The sequence below is a fragment of the Triturus cristatus genome, chromosome 6 (assembly GCF_964204655.1).
Source record: "Triturus cristatus chromosome 6, aTriCri1.1, whole genome shotgun sequence".
In the NCBI taxonomy this organism is placed as follows: Eukaryota; Metazoa; Chordata; class Amphibia; order Caudata; family Salamandridae; genus Triturus; species Triturus cristatus.
The window spans coordinates 883,007,416-883,024,521 of NC_140589.1; the positions used below are offsets into that span (position 1 = coordinate 883,007,416).

Here is a 17,106-nt window from a genome sequence, read left to right on the forward strand (position 1 = left end):
TCCCTTTTCAGCAGTACTGTTAAAATCCGCCTTGCAACCAGATTGGTCGGGTAAGCTGAAAAACACCAGGCATGATTGGGCACCAGGTCCTCTAGGCCCTTGGAGGACATATCGGCGCTGCATCCCTCAGTTTCTGAGGTCCAAGAAATGTTCACCCTCCACCCTAATAGAGAGGTCTTGGCCGATCGTGGCCGATCGGGGCAGAAGGGAGCAGGGCAAGATGCTCATGATCCTGCTCTAATAATGAACTGCCTTCCTCTCTCCTTACCTGTGGTTCTGCCTGGCTGCTTGGTTCCAGTTGTAGGCCTACATCCCACAGGCAATTTGCTTGTCCCTCTCACACATGTAAATGGGTCAGCACTCAAGTGCACACACCTGCCTGCACCCACAGACCCTCTCACACACACTTTTCTCAACAAGATTTTTTCCTAGTTTAGAGACTCAGAGACCCATGTTGAAATACAAAAGCAGCACACCACATGACGGCCTTCACATAGAATCCAGCAGCAAATGGGAAACTTTTAACTAGCCGTGGTCCTATTACTGCAGCCCTACCATGGAACGACTGCTGGATGAGTCCTGCTCGAGAATATTGAACCTACAACAAGTCTGAGGTAAATAAGAATTCCACAGGAATACCATAAAACAGGGACCTATGACCCTTTCGAGCCAGATAGGAGTCGAACCTACAATCTTCTGATCCGTAGTCAGACGCGTTATCCATTGCGCCACTGGCCCCATGTAGGATTACCCATACTTTTGTCCTTAAGAGGACCAGAAGTTGTGTGTGTGTGTGTGTGTGTTTTAAAACACCATTCCATCAACCTTTTTAGCCACGTTTACTGCTCACAACCAGAAGACACAAGTAAACCCACCTGACCTCCTGAAATTCTGTTCTGTCAGGTGTTCCTAACTTATACAAAGGACTTTAGGAGGACGAAGGACCTAAAAGTCAGGGGAAATGGTCCTAGGTCCAAGGAAATGTTTTAGATCAGCCTCAGTTTCTTAAATATTCTGCATTAACATCATCAGTTCCACGTCTGTGTGGAGCTGATCTTGAGGACTCCTTAATCAGCAGGCGGGTACAACAATAAAGTGTTTAATATTACAATACAGGCGAAAATTCAGACACCTTGTCATAGGCTCACCTTGTCCAGGGACCCATGCATGCTGCCTTTCACCTCTCAGAGCCCTTCACCTAACCTACTGTGCAGCTGTCTCACCTTTAATATCACTGTTCCACAGGCAGCATGATGTCACAATGTTCCTTGTCAGTAGCCTGAACCATGAGCCTTTGCAACCCTGGCATAATCTACATACTTCCAATTGGTGAAGTCTTGGACCACAAATGCAGTGAAGAATAATGGATTGTTACTCTTCATGCATTTTTGCCCATTGGCTCAGATTTGAATGCTTACTGGCCATACGAGCATCTCTGCCAGGCCACCCTATGTCTAGAGACCGTAGATTTAGAGAGTTTATAAACATTGTAGGTTCATCAATGAAGTGTGCTCGCTTCGGCGGCACATATACTAAAATTGGAACGATACAGAGAAGATTAGCATGGCCCCTGCGCAAGGATGACACGCAAATTCGTGAAGCGTTCCATATTTTTACCAGCTTTCAGGAGAGAAATGTTCTATGTTTTCAAGACTAATTGAAATAATAAAGCAGGTTCCAGTGCTTTCCTCCTAATATCTATTTTTCAATTTGTCTCTCCTCAACATTTTTAATGTATTTACCTCGCAGTAATGAAGGTGCACTCTATGGCCAGCTGCATTTAGCAAGGAAGCCTGCAGGACTTCTGGGACTTTTCTTTCCCTTCTTCAGCCTCCCTGTCATTATTCTTCACAACCCCCAAATCTATACTGCTGCCAGCGATGCGTTGCTTTGTGGGAAGCAAGAGAAAGAGAAGGGGAGGGCCTATGCAAATGATGGCCTCAGGGCTGTCTGGGAGTCCCTTTTCAGCAGTACTGTTAAAATCCGCCTTGCAACCAGATTGGTCGGGTAAGCTGAAAAACACCAGGCATGATTGGGCACCAGGTCCTCTAGGCCCTTGGAGGACATATCGGCGCTGCATCCCTCAGTTTCTGAGGTCCAAGAAATGTTCACCCTCCACCCTAATAGAGAGGTCTTGGCCGATCGTGGCCGATCGGGGCAGAAGGGAGCAGGGCAAGATGCTCATGATCCTGCTCTAATAATGAACTGCCTTCCTCTCTCCTTACCTGTGGTTCTGCCTGGCTGCTTGGTTCCAGTTGTAGGCCTACATCCCACAGGCAATTTGCTTGTCCCTCTCACACATGTAAATGGGTCAGCACTCAAGTGCACACACCTGCCTGCACCCACAGACCCTCTCACACACACTTTTCTCAACAAGATTTTTTCCTAGTTTAGAGACTCAGAGACCCATGTTGAAATACAAAAGCAGCACACCACATGACGGCCTTCACATAGAATCCAGCAGCAAATGGGAAACTTTTAACTAGCCGTGGTCCTATTACTGCAGCCCTACCATGGAACGACTGCTGGATGAGTCCTGCTCGAGAATATTGAACCTACAACAAGTCTGAGGTAAATAAGAATTCCACAGGAATACCATAAAACAGGGACCTATGACCCTTTCGAGCCAGATAGGAGTCGAACCTACAATCTTCTGATCCGTAGTCAGACGCGTTATCCATTGCGCCACTGGCCCCATGTAGGATTACCCATACTTTTGTCCTTAAGAGGACCAGAAGTTGTGTGTGTGTGTGTGTGTGTGTGTTTTAAAACACCATTCCATCAACCTTTTTAGCCACGTTTACTGCTCACAACCAGAAGACACAAGTAAACCCACCTGACCTCCTGAAATTCTGTTCTGTCAGGTGTTCCTAACTTATACAAAGGACTTTAGGAGGACGAAGGACCTAAAAGTCAGGGGAAATGGTCCTAGGTCCAAGGAAATGTTTTAGATCAGCCTCAGTTTCTTAAATATTCTGCATTAACATCATCAGTTCCACGTCTGTGTGGAGCTGATCTTGAGGACTCCTTAATCAGCAGGCGGGTACAACAATAAAGTGTTTAATATTACAATACAGGCGAAAATTCAGACACCTTGTCATAGGCTCACCTTGTCCAGGGACCCAAGCATGCTGCCTTTCACCTCTCAGAGCCCTTCACCTAACCTACTGTGCAGCTGTCTCACCTTTAATATCACTGTTCCACAGGCAGCATGATGTCACAATGTTCCTTGTCAGTAGCCTGAACCATGAGCCTTTGCAACCCTGGCATAATCTACATACTTCCAATTGGTGAAGTCTTGGACCACAAATGCAGTGAAGAATAATGGATTGTTACTCTTCATGCATTTTTGCCCATTGGCTCAGATTTGAATGCTTACTGGCCATACGAGCATCTCTGCCAGGCCACCCTATGTCTAGAGACCGTAGATTTAGAGAGTTTATAAACATTGTAGGTTCATCAATGAAGTGTGCTCGCTTCGGCGGCACATATACTAAAATTGGAACGATACAGAGAAGATTAGCATGGCCCCTGCGCAAGGATGACACGCAAATTCGTGAAGCGTTCCATATTTTTACCAGCTTTCAGGAGAGAAATGTTCTATGTTTTCAAGACTAATTGAAATAATAAAGCAGGTTCCAGTGCTTTCCTCCTAATATCTATTTTTCAATTTGTCTCTCCTCAACATTTTTAATGTATTTACCTCGCAGTAATGAAGGTGCACTCTATGGCCAGCTGCATTTAGCAAGGAAGCCTGCAGGACTTCTGGGACTTTTCTTTCCCTTCTTCAGCCTCCCTGTCATTATTCTTCACAACCCCCAAATCTATACTGCTGCCAGCGATGCGTTGCTTTGTGGGAAGCAAGAGAAAGAGAAGGGGAGGGCCTATGCAAATGATGGCCTCAGGGCTGTCTGGGAGTCCCTTTTCAGCAGTACTGTTAAAATCCGCCTTGCAACCAGATTGGTCGGGTAAGCTGAAAAACACCAGGCATGATTGGGCACCAGGTCCTCTAGGCCCTTGGAGGACATATCGGCGCTGCATCCCTCAGTTTCTGAGGTCCAAGAAATGTTCACCCTCCACCCTAATAGAGAGGTCTTGGCCGATCGTGGCCGATCGGGGCAGAAGGGAGCAGGGCAAGATGCTCATGATCCTGCTCTAATAATGAACTGCCTTCCTCTCTCCTTACCTGTGGTTCTGCCTGGCTGCTTGGTTCCAGTTGTAGGCCTACATCCCACAGGCAATTTGCTTGTCCCTCTCACACATGTAAATGGGTCAGCACTCAAGTGCACACACCTGCCTGCACCCACAGACCCTCTCACACACACTTTTCTCAACAAGATTTTTTCCTAGTTTAGAGACTCAGAGACCCATGTTGAAATACAAAAGCAGCACACCACATGACGGCCTTCACATAGAATCCAGCAGCAAATGGGAAACTTTTAACTAGCCGTGGTCCTATTACTGCAGCCCTACCATGGAACGACTGCTGGATGAGTCCTGCTCGAGAATATTGAACCTACAACAAGTCTGAGGTAAATAAGAATTCCACAGGAATACCATAAAACAGGGACCTATGACCCTTTCGAGCCAGATAGGAGTCGAACCTACAATCTTCTGATCCGTAGTCAGACGCGTTATCCATTGCGCCACTGGCCCCATGTAGGATTACCCATACTTTTGTCCTTAAGAGGACCAGAAGTTGTGTGTGTGTGTGTGTGTGTGTGTTTTAAAACACCATTCCATCAACCTTTTTAGCCACGTTTACTGCTCACAACCAGAAGACACAAGTAAACCCACCTGACCTCCTGAAATTCTGTTCTGTCAGGTGTTCCTAACTTATACAAAGGACTTTAGGAGGACGAAGGACCTAAAAGTCAGGGGAAATGGTCCTAGGTCCAAGGAAATGTTTTAGATCAGCCTCAGTTTCTTAAATATTCTGCATTAACATCATCAGTTCCACGTCTGTGTGGAGCTGATCTTGAGGACTCCTTAATCAGCAGGCGGGTACAACAATAAAGTGTTTAATATTACAATACAGGCGAAAATTCAGACACCTTGTCATAGGCTCACCTTGTCCAGGGACCCAAGCATGCTGCCTTTCACCTCTCAGAGCCCTTCACCTAACCTACTGTGCAGCTGTCTCACCTTTAATATCACTGTTCCACAGGCAGCATGATGTCACAATGTTCCTTGTCAGTAGCCTGAACCATGAGCCTTTGCAACCCTGGCATAATCTACATACTTCCAATTGGTGAAGTCTTGGACCACAAATGCAGTGAAGAATAATGGATTGTTACTCTTCATGCATTTTTGCCCATTGGCTCAGATTTGAATGCTTACTGGCCATACGAGCATCTCTGCCAGGCCACCCTATGTCTAGAGACCGTAGATTTAGAGAGTTTATAAACATTGTAGGTTCATCAATGAAGTGTGCTCGCTTCGGCGGCACATATACTAAAATTGGAACGATACAGAGAAGATTAGCATGGCCCCTGCGCAAGGATGACACGCAAATTCGTGAAGCGTTCCATATTTTTACCAGCTTTCAGGAGAGAAATGTTCTATGTTTTCAAGACTAATTGAAATAATAAAGCAGGTTCCAGTGCTTTCCTCCTAATATCTATTTTTCAATTTGTCTCTCCTCAACATTTTTAATGTATTTACCTCGCAGTAATGAAGGTGCACTCTATGGCCAGCTGCATTTAGCAAGGAAGCCTGCAGGACTTCTGGGACTTTTCTTTCCCTTCTTCAGCCTCCCTGTCATTATTCTTCACAACCCCCAAATCTATACTGCTGCCAGCGATGCGTTGCTTTGTGGGAAGCAAGAGAAAGAGAAGGGGAGGGCCTATGCAAATGATGGCCTCAGGGCTGTCTGGGAGTCCCTTTTCAGCAGTACTGTTAAAATCCGCCTTGCAACCAGATTGGTCGGGTAAGCTGAAAAACACCAGGCATGATTGGGCACCAGGTCCTCTAGGCCCTTGGAGGACATATCGGCGCTGCATCCCTCAGTTTCTGAGGTCCAAGAAATGTTCACCCTCCACCCTAATAGAGAGGTCTTGGCCGATCGTGGCCGATCGGGGCAGAAGGGAGCAGGGCAAGATGCTCATGATCCTGCTCTAATAATGAACTGCCTTCCTCTCTCCTTACCTGTGGTTCTGCCTGGCTGCTTGGTTCCAGTTGTAGGCCTACATCCCACAGGCAATTTGCTTGTCCCTCTCACACATGTAAATGGGTCAGCACTCAAGTGCACACACCTGCCTGCACCCACAGACCCTCTCACACACACTTTTCTCAACAAGATTTTTTCCTAGTTTAGAGACTCAGAGACCCATGTTGAAATACAAAAGCAGCACACCACATGACGGCCTTCACATAGAATCCAGCAGCAAATGGGAAACTTTTAACTAGCCGTGGTCCTATTACTGCAGCCCTACCATGGAACGACTGCTGGATGAGTCCTGCTCGAGAATATTGAACCTACAACAAGTCTGAGGTAAATAAGAATTCCACAGGAATACCATAAAACAGGGACCTATGACCCTTTCGAGCCAGATAGGAGTCGAACCTACAATCTTCTGATCCGTAGTCAGTCGCGTTATCCATTGCGCCACTGGCCCCATGTAGGATTACCCATACTTTTGTCCTTAAGAGGACCAGAAGTTGTGTGTGTGTGTGTGTGTGTGTGTTTTAAAACACCATTCCATCAACCTTTTTAGCCACGTTTACTGCTCACAACCAGAAGACACAAGTAAACCCACCTGACCTCCTGAAATTCTGTTCTGTCAGGTGTTCCTAACTTATACAAAGGACTTTAGGAGGACGAAGGACCTAAAAGTCAGGGGAAATGGTCCTAGGTCCAAGGAAATGTTTTAGATCAGCCTCAGTTTCTTAAATATTCTGCATTAACATCATCAGTTCCACGTCTGTGTGGAGCTGATCTTGAGGACTCCTTAATCAGCAGGCGGGTACAACAATAAAGTGTTTAATATTACAATACAGGCGAAAATTCAGACACCTTGTCATAGGCTCACCTTGTCCAGGGACCCATGCATGCTGCCTTTCACCTCTCAGAGCCCTTCACCTAACCTACTGTGCAGCTGTCTCACCTTTAATATCACTGTTCCACAGGCAGCATGATGTCACAATGTTCCTTGTCAGTAGCCTGAACCATGAGCCTTTGCAACCCTGGCATAATCTACATACTTCCAATTGGTGAAGTCTTGGACCACAAATGCAGTGAAGAATAATGGATTGTTACTCTTCATGCATTTTTGCCCATTGGCTCAGATTTGAATGCTTACTGGCCATACGAGCATCTCTGCCAGGCCACCCTATGTCTAGAGACCGTAGATTTAGAGAGTTTATAAACATTGTAGGTTCATCAATGAAGTGTGCTCGCTTCGGCGGCACATATACTAAAATTGGAACGATACAGAGAAGATTAGCATGGCCCCTGCGCAAGGATGACACGCAAATTCGTGAAGCGTTCCATATTTTTACCAGCTTTCAGGAGAGAAATGTTCTATGTTTTCAAGACTAATTGAAATAATAAAGCAGGTTCCAGTGCTTTCCTCCTAATATCTATTTTTCAATTTGTCTCTCCTCAACATTTTTAATGTATTTACCTCGCAGTAATGAAGGTGCACTCTATGGCCAGCTGCATTTAGCAAGGAAGCCTGCAGGACTTCTGGGACTTTTCTTTCCCTTCTTCAGCCTCCCTGTCATTATTCTTCACAACCCCCAAATCTATACTGCTGCCAGCGATGCGTTGCTTTGTGGGAAGCAAGAGAAAGAGAAGGGGAGGGCCTATGCAAATGATGGCCTCAGGGCTGTCTGGGAGTCCCTTTTCAGCAGTACTGTTAAAATCCGCCTTGCAACCAGATTGGTCGGGTAAGCTGAAAAACACCAGGCATGATTGGGCACCAGGTCCTCTAGGCCCTTGGAGGACATATCGGCGCTGCATCCCTCAGTTTCTGAGGTCCAAGAAATGTTCACCCTCCACCCTAATAGAGAGGTCTTGGCCGATCGTGGCCGATCGGGGCAGAAGGGAGCAGGGCAAGATGCTCATGATCCTGCTCTAATAATGAACTGCCTTCCTCTCTCCTTACCTGTGGTTCTGCCTGGCTGCTTGGTTCCAGTTGTAGGCCTACATCCCACAGGCAATTTGCTTGTCCCTCTCACACATGTAAATGGGTCAGCACTCAAGTGCACACACCTGCCTGCACCCACAGACCCTCTCACACACACTTTTCTCAACAAGATTTTTTCCTAGTTTAGAGACTCAGAGACCCATGTTGAAATACAAAAGCAGCACACCACATGACGGCCTTCACATAGAATCCAGCAGCAAATGGGAAACTTTTAACTAGCCGTGGTCCTATTACTGCAGCCCTACCATGGAACGACTGCTGGATGAGTCCTGCTCGAGAATATTGAACCTACAACAAGTCTGAGGTAAATAAGAATTCCACAGGAATACCATAAAACAGGGACCTATGACCCTTTCGAGCCAGATAGGAGTCGAACCTACAATCTTCTGATCCGTAGTCAGTCGCGTTATCCATTGCGCCACTGGCCCCATGTAGGATTACCCATACTTTTGTCCTTAAGAGGACCAGAAGTTGTGTGTGTGTGTGTGTGTGTGTGTTTTAAAACACCATTCCATCAACCTTTTTAGCCACGTTTACTGCTCACAACCAGAAGACACAAGTAAACCCACCTGACCTCCTGAAATTCTGTTCTGTCAGGTGTTCCTAACTTATACAAAGGACTTTAGGAGGACGAAGGACCTAAAAGTCAGGGGAAATGGTCCTAGGTCCAAGGAAATGTTTTAGATCAGCCTCAGTTTCTTAAATATTCTGCATTAACATCATCAGTTCCACGTCTGTGTGGAGCTGATCTTGAGGACTCCTTAATCAGCAGGCGGGTACAACAATAAAGTGTTTAATATTACAATACAGGCGAAAATTCAGACACCTTGTCATAGGCTCACCTTGTCCAGGGACCCAAGCATGCTGCCTTTCACCTCTCAGAGCCCTTCACCTAACCTACTGTGCAGCTGTCTCACCTTTAATATCACTGTTCCACAGGCAGCATGATGTCACAATGTTCCTTGTCAGTAGCCTGAACCATGAGCCTTTGCAACCCTGGCATAATCTACATACTTCCAATTGGTGAAGTCTTGGACCACAAATGCAGTGAAGAATAATGGATTGTTACTCTTCATGCATTTTTGCCCATTGGCTCAGATTTGAATGCTTACTGGCCATACGAGCATCTCTGCCAGGCCACCCTATGTCTAGAGACCGTAGATTTAGAGAGTTTATAAACATTGTAGGTTCATCAATGAAGTGTGCTCGCTTCGGCGGCACATATACTAAAATTGGAACGATACAGAGAAGATTAGCATGGCCCCTGCGCAAGGATGACACGCAAATTCGTGAAGCGTTCCATATTTTTACCAGCTTTCAGGAGAGAAATGTTCTATGTTTTCAAGACTAATTGAAATAATAAAGCAGGTTCCAGTGCTTTCCTCCTAATATCTATTTTTCAATTTGTCTCTCCTCAACATTTTTAATGTATTTACCTCGCAGTAATGAAGGTGCACTCTATGGCCAGCTGCATTTAGCAAGGAAGCCTGCAGGACTTCTGGGACTTTTCTTTCCCTTCTTCAGCCTCCCTGTCATTATTCTTCACAACCCCCAAATCTATACTGCTGCCAGCGATGCGTTGCTTTGTGGGAAGCAAGAGAAAGAGAAGGGGAGGGCCTATGCAAATGATGGCCTCAGGGCTGTCTGGGAGTCCCTTTTCAGCAGTACTGTTAAAATCCGCCTTGCAACCAGATTGGTCGGGTAAGCTGAAAAACACCAGGCATGATTGGGCACCAGGTCCTCTAGGCCCTTGGAGGACATATCGGCGCTGCATCCCTCAGTTTCTGAGGTCCAAGAAATGTTCACCCTCCACCCTAATAGAGAGGTCTTGGCCGATCGTGGCCGATCGGGGCAGAAGGGAGCAGGGCAAGATGCTCATGATCCTGCTCTAATAATGAACTGCCTTCCTCTCTCCTTACCTGTGGTTCTGCCTGGCTGCTTGGTTCCAGTTGTAGGCCTACATCCCACAGGCAATTTGCTTGTCCCTCTCACACATGTAAATGGGTCAGCACTCAAGTGCACACACCTGCCTGCACCCACAGACCCTCTCACACACACTTTTCTCAACAAGATTTTTTCCTAGTTTAGAGACTCAGAGACCCATGTTGAAATACAAAAGCAGCACACCACATGACGGCCTTCACATAGAATCCAGCAGCAAATGGGAAACTTTTAACTAGCCGTGGTCCTATTACTGCAGCCCTACCATGGAACGACTGCTGGATGAGTCCTGCTCGAGAATATTGAACCTACAACAAGTCTGAGGTAAATAAGAATTCCACAGGAATACCATAAAACAGGGACCTATGACCCTTTCGAGCCAGATAGGAGTCGAACCTACAATCTTCTGATCCGTAGTCAGTCGCGTTATCCATTGCGCCACTGGCCCCATGTAGGATTACCCATACTTTTGTCCTTAAGAGGACCAGAAGTTGTGTGTGTGTGTGTGTGTGTGTGTTTTAAAACACCATTCCATCAACCTTTTTAGCCACGTTTACTGCTCACAACCAGAAGACACAAGTAAACCCACCTGACCTCCTGAAATTCTGTTCTGTCAGGTGTTCCTAACTTATACAAAGGACTTTAGGAGGACGAAGGACCTAAAAGTCAGGGGAAATGGTCCTAGGTCCAAGGAAATGTTTTAGATCAGCCTCAGTTTCTTAAATATTCTGCATTAACATCATCAGTTCCACGTCTGTGTGGAGCTGATCTTGAGGACTCCTTAATCAGCAGGCGGGTACAACAATAAAGTGTTTAATATTACAATACAGGCGAAAATTCAGACACCTTGTCATAGGCTCACCTTGTCCAGGGACCCAAGCATGCTGCCTTTCACCTCTCAGAGCCCTTCACCTAACCTACTGTGCAGCTGTCTCACCTTTAATATCACTGTTCCACAGGCAGCATGATGTCACAATGTTCCTTGTCAGTAGCCTGAACCATGAGCCTTTGCAACCCTGGCATAATCTACATACTTCCAATTGGTGAAGTCTTGGACCACAAATGCAGTGAAGAATAATGGATTGTTACTCTTCATGCATTTTTGCCCATTGGCTCAGATTTGAATGCTTACTGGCCATACGAGCATCTCTGCCAGGCCACCCTATGTCTAGAGACCGTAGATTTAGAGAGTTTATAAACATTGTAGGTTCATCAATGAAGTGTGCTCGCTTCGGCGGCACATATACTAAAATTGGAACGATACAGAGAAGATTAGCATGGCCCCTGCGCAAGGATGACACGCAAATTCGTGAAGCGTTCCATATTTTTACCAGCTTTCAGGAGAGAAATGTTCTATGTTTTCAAGACTAATTGAAATAATAAAGCAGGTTCCAGTGCTTTCCTCCTAATATCTATTTTTCAATTTGTCTCTCCTCAACATTTTTAATGTATTTACCTCGCAGTAATGAAGGTGCACTCTATGGCCAGCTGCATTTAGCAAGGAAGCCTGCAGGACTTCTGGGACTTTTCTTTCCCTTCTTCAGCCTCCCTGTCATTATTCTTCACAACCCCCAAATCTATACTGCTGCCAGCGATGCGTTGCTTTGTGGGAAGCAAGAGAAAGAGAAGGGGAGGGCCTATGCAAATGATGGCCTCAGGGCTGTCTGGGAGTCCCTTTTCAGCAGTACTGTTAAAATCCGCCTTGCAACCAGATTGGTCGGGTAAGCTGAAAAACACCAGGCATGATTGGGCACCAGGTCCTCTAGGCCCTTGGAGGACATATCGGCGCTGCATCCCTCAGTTTCTGAGGTCCAAGAAATGTTCACCCTCCACCCTAATAGAGAGGTCTTGGCCGATCGTGGCCGATCGGGGCAGAAGGGAGCAGGGCAAGATGCTCATGATCCTGCTCTAATAATGAACTGCCTTCCTCTCTCCTTACCTGTGGTTCTGCCTGGCTGCTTGGTTCCAGTTGTAGGCCTACATCCCACAGGCAATTTGCTTGTCCCTCTCACACATGTAAATGGGTCAGCACTCAAGTGCACACACCTGCCTGCACCCACAGACCCTCTCACACACACTTTTCTCAACAAGATTTTTTCCTAGTTTAGAGACTCAGAGACCCATGTTGAAATACAAAAGCAGCACACCACATGACGGCCTTCACATAGAATCCAGCAGCAAATGGGAAACTTTTAACTAGCCGTGGTCCTATTACTGCAGCCCTACCATGGAACGACTGCTGGATGAGTCCTGCTCGAGAATATTGAACCTACAACAAGTCTGAGGTAAATAAGAATTCCACAGGAATACCATAAAACAGGGACCTATGACCCTTTCGAGCCAGATAGGAGTCGAACCTACAATCTTCTGATCCGTAGTCAGACGCGTTATCCATTGCGCCACTGGCCCCATGTAGGATTACCCATACTTTTGTCCTTAAGAGGACCAGAAGTTGTGTGTGTGTGTGTGTGTGTTTTAAAACACCATTCCATCAACCTTTTTAGCCACGTTTACTGCTCACAACCAGAAGACACAAGTAAACCCACCTGACCTCCTGAAATTCTGTTCTGTCAGGTGTTCCTAACTTATACAAAGGACTTTAGGAGGACGAAGGACCTAAAAGTCAGGGGAAATGGTCCTAGGTCCAAGGAAATGTTTTAGATCAGCCTCAGTTTCTTAAATATTCTGCATTAACATCATCAGTTCCACGTCTGTGTGGAGCTGATCTTGAGGACTCCTTAATCAGCAGGCGGGTACAACAATAAAGTGTTTAATATTACAATACAGGCGAAAATTCAGACACCTTGTCATAGGCTCACCTTGTCCAGGGACCCATGCATGCTGCCTTTCACCTCTCAGAGCCCTTCACCTAACCTACTGTGCAGCTGTCTCACCTTTAATATCACTGTTCCACAGGCAGCATGATGTCACAATGTTCCTTGTCAGTAGCCTGAACCATGAGCCTTTGCAACCCTGGCATAATCTACATACTTCCAATTGGTGAAGTCTTGGACCACAAATGCAGTGAAGAATAATGGATTGTTACTCTTCATGCATTTTTGCCCATTGGCTCAGATTTGAATGCTTACTGGCCATACGAGCATCTCTGCCAGGCCACCCTATGTCTAGAGACCGTAGATTTAGAGAGTTTATAAACATTGTAGGTTCATCAATGAAGTGTGCTCGCTTCGGCGGCACATATACTAAAATTGGAACGATACAGAGAAGATTAGCATGGCCCCTGCGCAAGGATGACACGCAAATTCGTGAAGCGTTCCATATTTTTACCAGCTTTCAGGAGAGAAATGTTCTATGTTTTCAAGACTAATTGAAATAATAAAGCAGGTTCCAGTGCTTTCCTCCTAATATCTATTTTTCAATTTGTCTCTCCTCAACATTTTTAATGTATTTACCTCGCAGTAATGAAGGTGCACTCTATGGCCAGCTGCATTTAGCAAGGAAGCCTGCAGGACTTCTGGGACTTTTCTTTCCCTTCTTCAGCCTCCCTGTCATTATTCTTCACAACCCCCAAATCTATACTGCTGCCAGCGATGCGTTGCTTTGTGGGAAGCAAGAGAAAGAGAAGGGGAGGGCCTATGCAAATGATGGCCTCAGGGCTGTCTGGGAGTCCCTTTTCAGCAGTACTGTTAAAATCCGCCTTGCAACCAGATTGGTCGGGTAAGCTGAAAAACACCAGGCATGATTGGGCACCAGGTCCTCTAGGCCCTTGGAGGACATATCGGCGCTGCATCCCTCAGTTTCTGAGGTCCAAGAAATGTTCACCCTCCACCCTAATAGAGAGGTCTTGGCCGATCGTGGCCGATCGGGGCAGAAGGGAGCAGGGCAAGATGCTCATGATCCTGCTCTAATAATGAACTGCCTTCCTCTCTCCTTACCTGTGGTTCTGCCTGGCTGCTTGGTTCCAGTTGTAGGCCTACATCCCACAGGCAATTTGCTTGTCCCTCTCACACATGTAAATGGGTCAGCACTCAAGTGCACACACCTGCCTGCACCCACAGACCCTCTCACACACACTTTTCTCAACAAGATTTTTTCCTAGTTTAGAGACTCAGAGACCCATGTTGAAATACAAAAGCAGCACACCACATGACGGCCTTCACATAGAATCCAGCAGCAAATGGGAAACTTTTAACTAGCCGTGGTCCTATTACTGCAGCCCTACCATGGAACGACTGCTGGATGAGTCCTGCTCGAGAATATTGAACCTACAACAAGTCTGAGGTAAATAAGAATTCCACAGGAATACCATAAAACAGGGACCTATGACCCTTTCGAGCCAGATAGGAGTCGAACCTACAATCTTCTGATCCGTAGTCAGTCGCGTTATCCATTGCGCCACTGGCCCCATGTAGGATTACCCATACTTTTGTCCTTAAGAGGACCAGAAGTTGTGTGTGTGTGTGTGTGTGTGTGTTTTAAAACACCATTCCATCAACCTTTTTAGCCACGTTTACTGCTCACAACCAGAAGACACAAGTAAACCCACCTGACCTCCTGAAATTCTGTTCTGTCAGGTGTTCCTAACTTATACAAAGGACTTTAGGAGGACGAAGGACCTAAAAGTCAGGGGAAATGGTCCTAGGTCCAAGGAAATGTTTTAGATCAGCCTCAGTTTCTTAAATATTCTGCATTAACATCATCAGTTCCACGTCTGTGTGGAGCTGATCTTGAGGACTCCTTAATCAGCAGGCGGGTACAACAATAAAGTGTTTAATATTACAATACAGGCGAAAATTCAGACACCTTGTCATAGGCTCACCTTGTCCAGGGACCCAAGCATGCTGCCTTTCACCTCTCAGAGCCCTTCACCTAACCTACTGTGCAGCTGTCTCACCTTTAATATCACTGTTCCACAGGCAGCATGATGTCACAATGTTCCTTGTCAGTAGCCTGAACCATGAGCCTTTGCAACCCTGGCATAATCTACATACTTCCAATTGGTGAAGTCTTGGACCACAAATGCAGTGAAGAATAATGGATTGTTACTCTTCATGCATTTTTGCCCATTGGCTCAGATTTGAATGCTTACTGGCCATACGAGCATCTCTGCCAGGCCACCCTATGTCTAGAGACCGTAGATTTAGAGAGTTTATAAACATTGTAGGTTCATCAATGAAGTGTGCTCGCTTCGGCGGCACATATACTAAAATTGGAACGATACAGAGAAGATTAGCATGGCCCCTGCGCAAGGATGACACGCAAATTCGTGAAGCGTTCCATATTTTTACCAGCTTTCAGGAGAGAAATGTTCTATGTTTTCAAGACTAATTGAAATAATAAAGCAGGTTCCAGTGCTTTCCTCCTAATATCTATTTTTCAATTTGTCTCTCCTCAGCATTTTTAATGTATTTACCTCGCAGTAATGAAGGTGCACTCTATGGCCAGCTGCATTTAGCAAGGAAGCCTGCAGGACTTCTGGGACTTTTCTTTCCCTTCTTCAGCCTCCCTGTCATTATTCTTCACAACCCCCAAATCTATACTGCTGCCAGCGATGCGTTGCTTTGTGGGAAGCAAGAGAAAGAGAAGGGGAGGGCCTATGCAAATGATGGCCTCAGGGCTGTCTGGGAGTCCCTTTTCAGCAGTACTGTTAAAATCCGCCTTGCAACCAGATTGGTCGGGTAAGCTGAAAAACACCAGGCATGATTGGGCACCAGGTCCTCTAGGCCCTTGGAGGACATATCGGCGCTGCATCCCTCAGTTTCTGAGGTCCAAGAAATGTTCACCCTCCACCCTAATAGAGAGGTCTTGGCCGATCGTGGCCGATCGGGGCAGAAGGGAGCAGGGCAAGATGCTCATGATCCTGCTCTAATAATGAACTGCCTTCCTCTCTCCTTACCTGTGGTTCTGCCTGGCTGCTTGGTTCCAGTTGTAGGCCTACATCCCACAGGCAATTTGCTTGTCCCTCTCACACATGTAAATGGGTCAGCACTCAAGTGCACACACCTGCCTGCACCCACAGACCCTCTCACACACACTTTTCTCAACAAGATTTTTTCCTAGTTTAGAGACTCAGAGACCCATGTTGAAATACAAAAGCAGCACACCACATGACGGCCTTCACATAGAATCCAGCAGCAAATGGGAAACTTTTAACTAGCCGTGGTCCTATTACTGCAGCCCTACCATGGAACGACTGCTGGATGAGTCCTGCTCGAGAATATTGAACCTACAACAAGTCTGAGGTAAATAAGAATTCCACAGGAATACCATAAAACAGGGACCTATGACCCTTTCGAGCCAGATAGGAGTCGAACCTACAATCTTCTGATCCGTAGTCAGACGCGTTATCCATTGCGCCACTGGCCCCATGTAGGATTACCCATACTTTTGTCCTTAAGAGGACCAGAAGTTGTGTGTGTGTGTGTGTGTGTTTTAAAACACCATTCCATCAACCTTTTTAGCCACGTTTACTGCTCACAACCAGAAGACACAAGTAAACCCACCTGACCTCCTGAAATTCTGTTCTGTCAGGTGTTCCTAACTTATACAAAGGACTTTAGGAGGACGAAGGACCTAAAAGTCAGGGGAAATGGTCCTAGGTCCAAGGAAATGTTTTAGATCAGCCTCAGTTTCTTAAATATTCTGCATTAACATCATCAGTTCCACGTCTGTGTGGAGCTGATCTTGAGGACTCCTTAATCAGCAGGCGGGTACAACAATAAAGTGTTTAATATTACAATACAGGCGAAAATTCAGACACCTTGTCATAGGCTCACCTTGTCCAGGGACCCATGCATGCTGCCTTTCACCTCTCAGAGCCCTTCACCTAACCTACTGTGCAGCTGTCTCACCTTTAATATCACTGTTCCACAGGCAGCATGATGTCACAATGTTCCTTGTCAGTAGCCTGAACCATGAGCCTTTGCAACCCTGGCATAATCTACATACTTCCAATTGGTGAAGTCTTGGACCACAAATGCAGTGAAGAATAATGGATTGTTACTCTTCATGCATTTTTGCCCATTGGCTCAGATTTGAATGCTTACTGGCCATA

General features: G+C 46.1%; 13 non-coding genes across 13 annotated transcripts; 8 read left to right on the forward strand and 5 right to left on the reverse strand.

Moving 5' to 3' along the window:
• Positions 1-665: 665 nt before the first annotated feature.
• TRNAR-ACG (transfer RNA arginine (anticodon ACG)) lies at positions 666-738 on the reverse strand. The gene has a single exon. It is a non-coding gene; the product is annotated as a tRNA-Arg (tRNA).
• Positions 739-1,508: 770 nt separating this feature from the next.
• On the forward strand, positions 1,509-1,615 carry LOC146819058 (U6 spliceosomal RNA). The gene has a single exon (XR_014963895.1). It is a non-coding gene; the product is annotated as a U6 spliceosomal RNA (small nuclear RNA).
• A 1,007-nt stretch (positions 1,616-2,622) lies between these two features.
• TRNAR-ACG (transfer RNA arginine (anticodon ACG)) lies at positions 2,623-2,695 on the reverse strand. The gene has a single exon. It is a non-coding gene; the product is annotated as a tRNA-Arg (tRNA).
• A 774-nt stretch (positions 2,696-3,469) lies between these two features.
• LOC146819060 (U6 spliceosomal RNA) lies at positions 3,470-3,576 on the forward strand. The gene has a single exon (XR_014963896.1). It is a non-coding gene; the product is annotated as a U6 spliceosomal RNA (small nuclear RNA).
• Positions 3,577-4,583: 1,007 nt separating this feature from the next.
• TRNAR-ACG (transfer RNA arginine (anticodon ACG)) lies at positions 4,584-4,656 on the reverse strand. The gene has a single exon. It is a non-coding gene; the product is annotated as a tRNA-Arg (tRNA).
• A 774-nt stretch (positions 4,657-5,430) lies between these two features.
• On the forward strand, positions 5,431-5,537 carry LOC146819062 (U6 spliceosomal RNA). The gene has a single exon (XR_014963897.1). It is a non-coding gene; the product is annotated as a U6 spliceosomal RNA (small nuclear RNA).
• A 1,854-nt stretch (positions 5,538-7,391) lies between these two features.
• Positions 7,392-7,498, forward strand: LOC146819063 (U6 spliceosomal RNA). The gene has a single exon (XR_014963898.1). It is a non-coding gene; the product is annotated as a U6 spliceosomal RNA (small nuclear RNA).
• Positions 7,499-9,352: 1,854 nt separating this feature from the next.
• LOC146819064 (U6 spliceosomal RNA) lies at positions 9,353-9,459 on the forward strand. The gene has a single exon (XR_014963899.1). It is a non-coding gene; the product is annotated as a U6 spliceosomal RNA (small nuclear RNA).
• A 1,854-nt stretch (positions 9,460-11,313) lies between these two features.
• On the forward strand, positions 11,314-11,420 carry LOC146819065 (U6 spliceosomal RNA). The gene has a single exon (XR_014963900.1). It is a non-coding gene; the product is annotated as a U6 spliceosomal RNA (small nuclear RNA).
• Positions 11,421-12,427: 1,007 nt separating this feature from the next.
• On the reverse strand, positions 12,428-12,500 carry TRNAR-ACG (transfer RNA arginine (anticodon ACG)). Its single transcript has one exon. It is a non-coding gene; the product is annotated as a tRNA-Arg (tRNA).
• A 770-nt stretch (positions 12,501-13,270) lies between these two features.
• LOC146819067 (U6 spliceosomal RNA) lies at positions 13,271-13,377 on the forward strand. Its single transcript, XR_014963901.1, has one exon. It is a non-coding gene; the product is annotated as a U6 spliceosomal RNA (small nuclear RNA).
• A 1,854-nt stretch (positions 13,378-15,231) lies between these two features.
• LOC146819068 (U6 spliceosomal RNA) lies at positions 15,232-15,338 on the forward strand. The gene has a single exon (XR_014963902.1). It is a non-coding gene; the product is annotated as a U6 spliceosomal RNA (small nuclear RNA).
• Positions 15,339-16,345: 1,007 nt separating this feature from the next.
• Positions 16,346-16,418, reverse strand: TRNAR-ACG (transfer RNA arginine (anticodon ACG)). The gene has a single exon. It is a non-coding gene; the product is annotated as a tRNA-Arg (tRNA).
• Between the last annotated feature and the right edge of the window lie 688 nt (positions 16,419-17,106).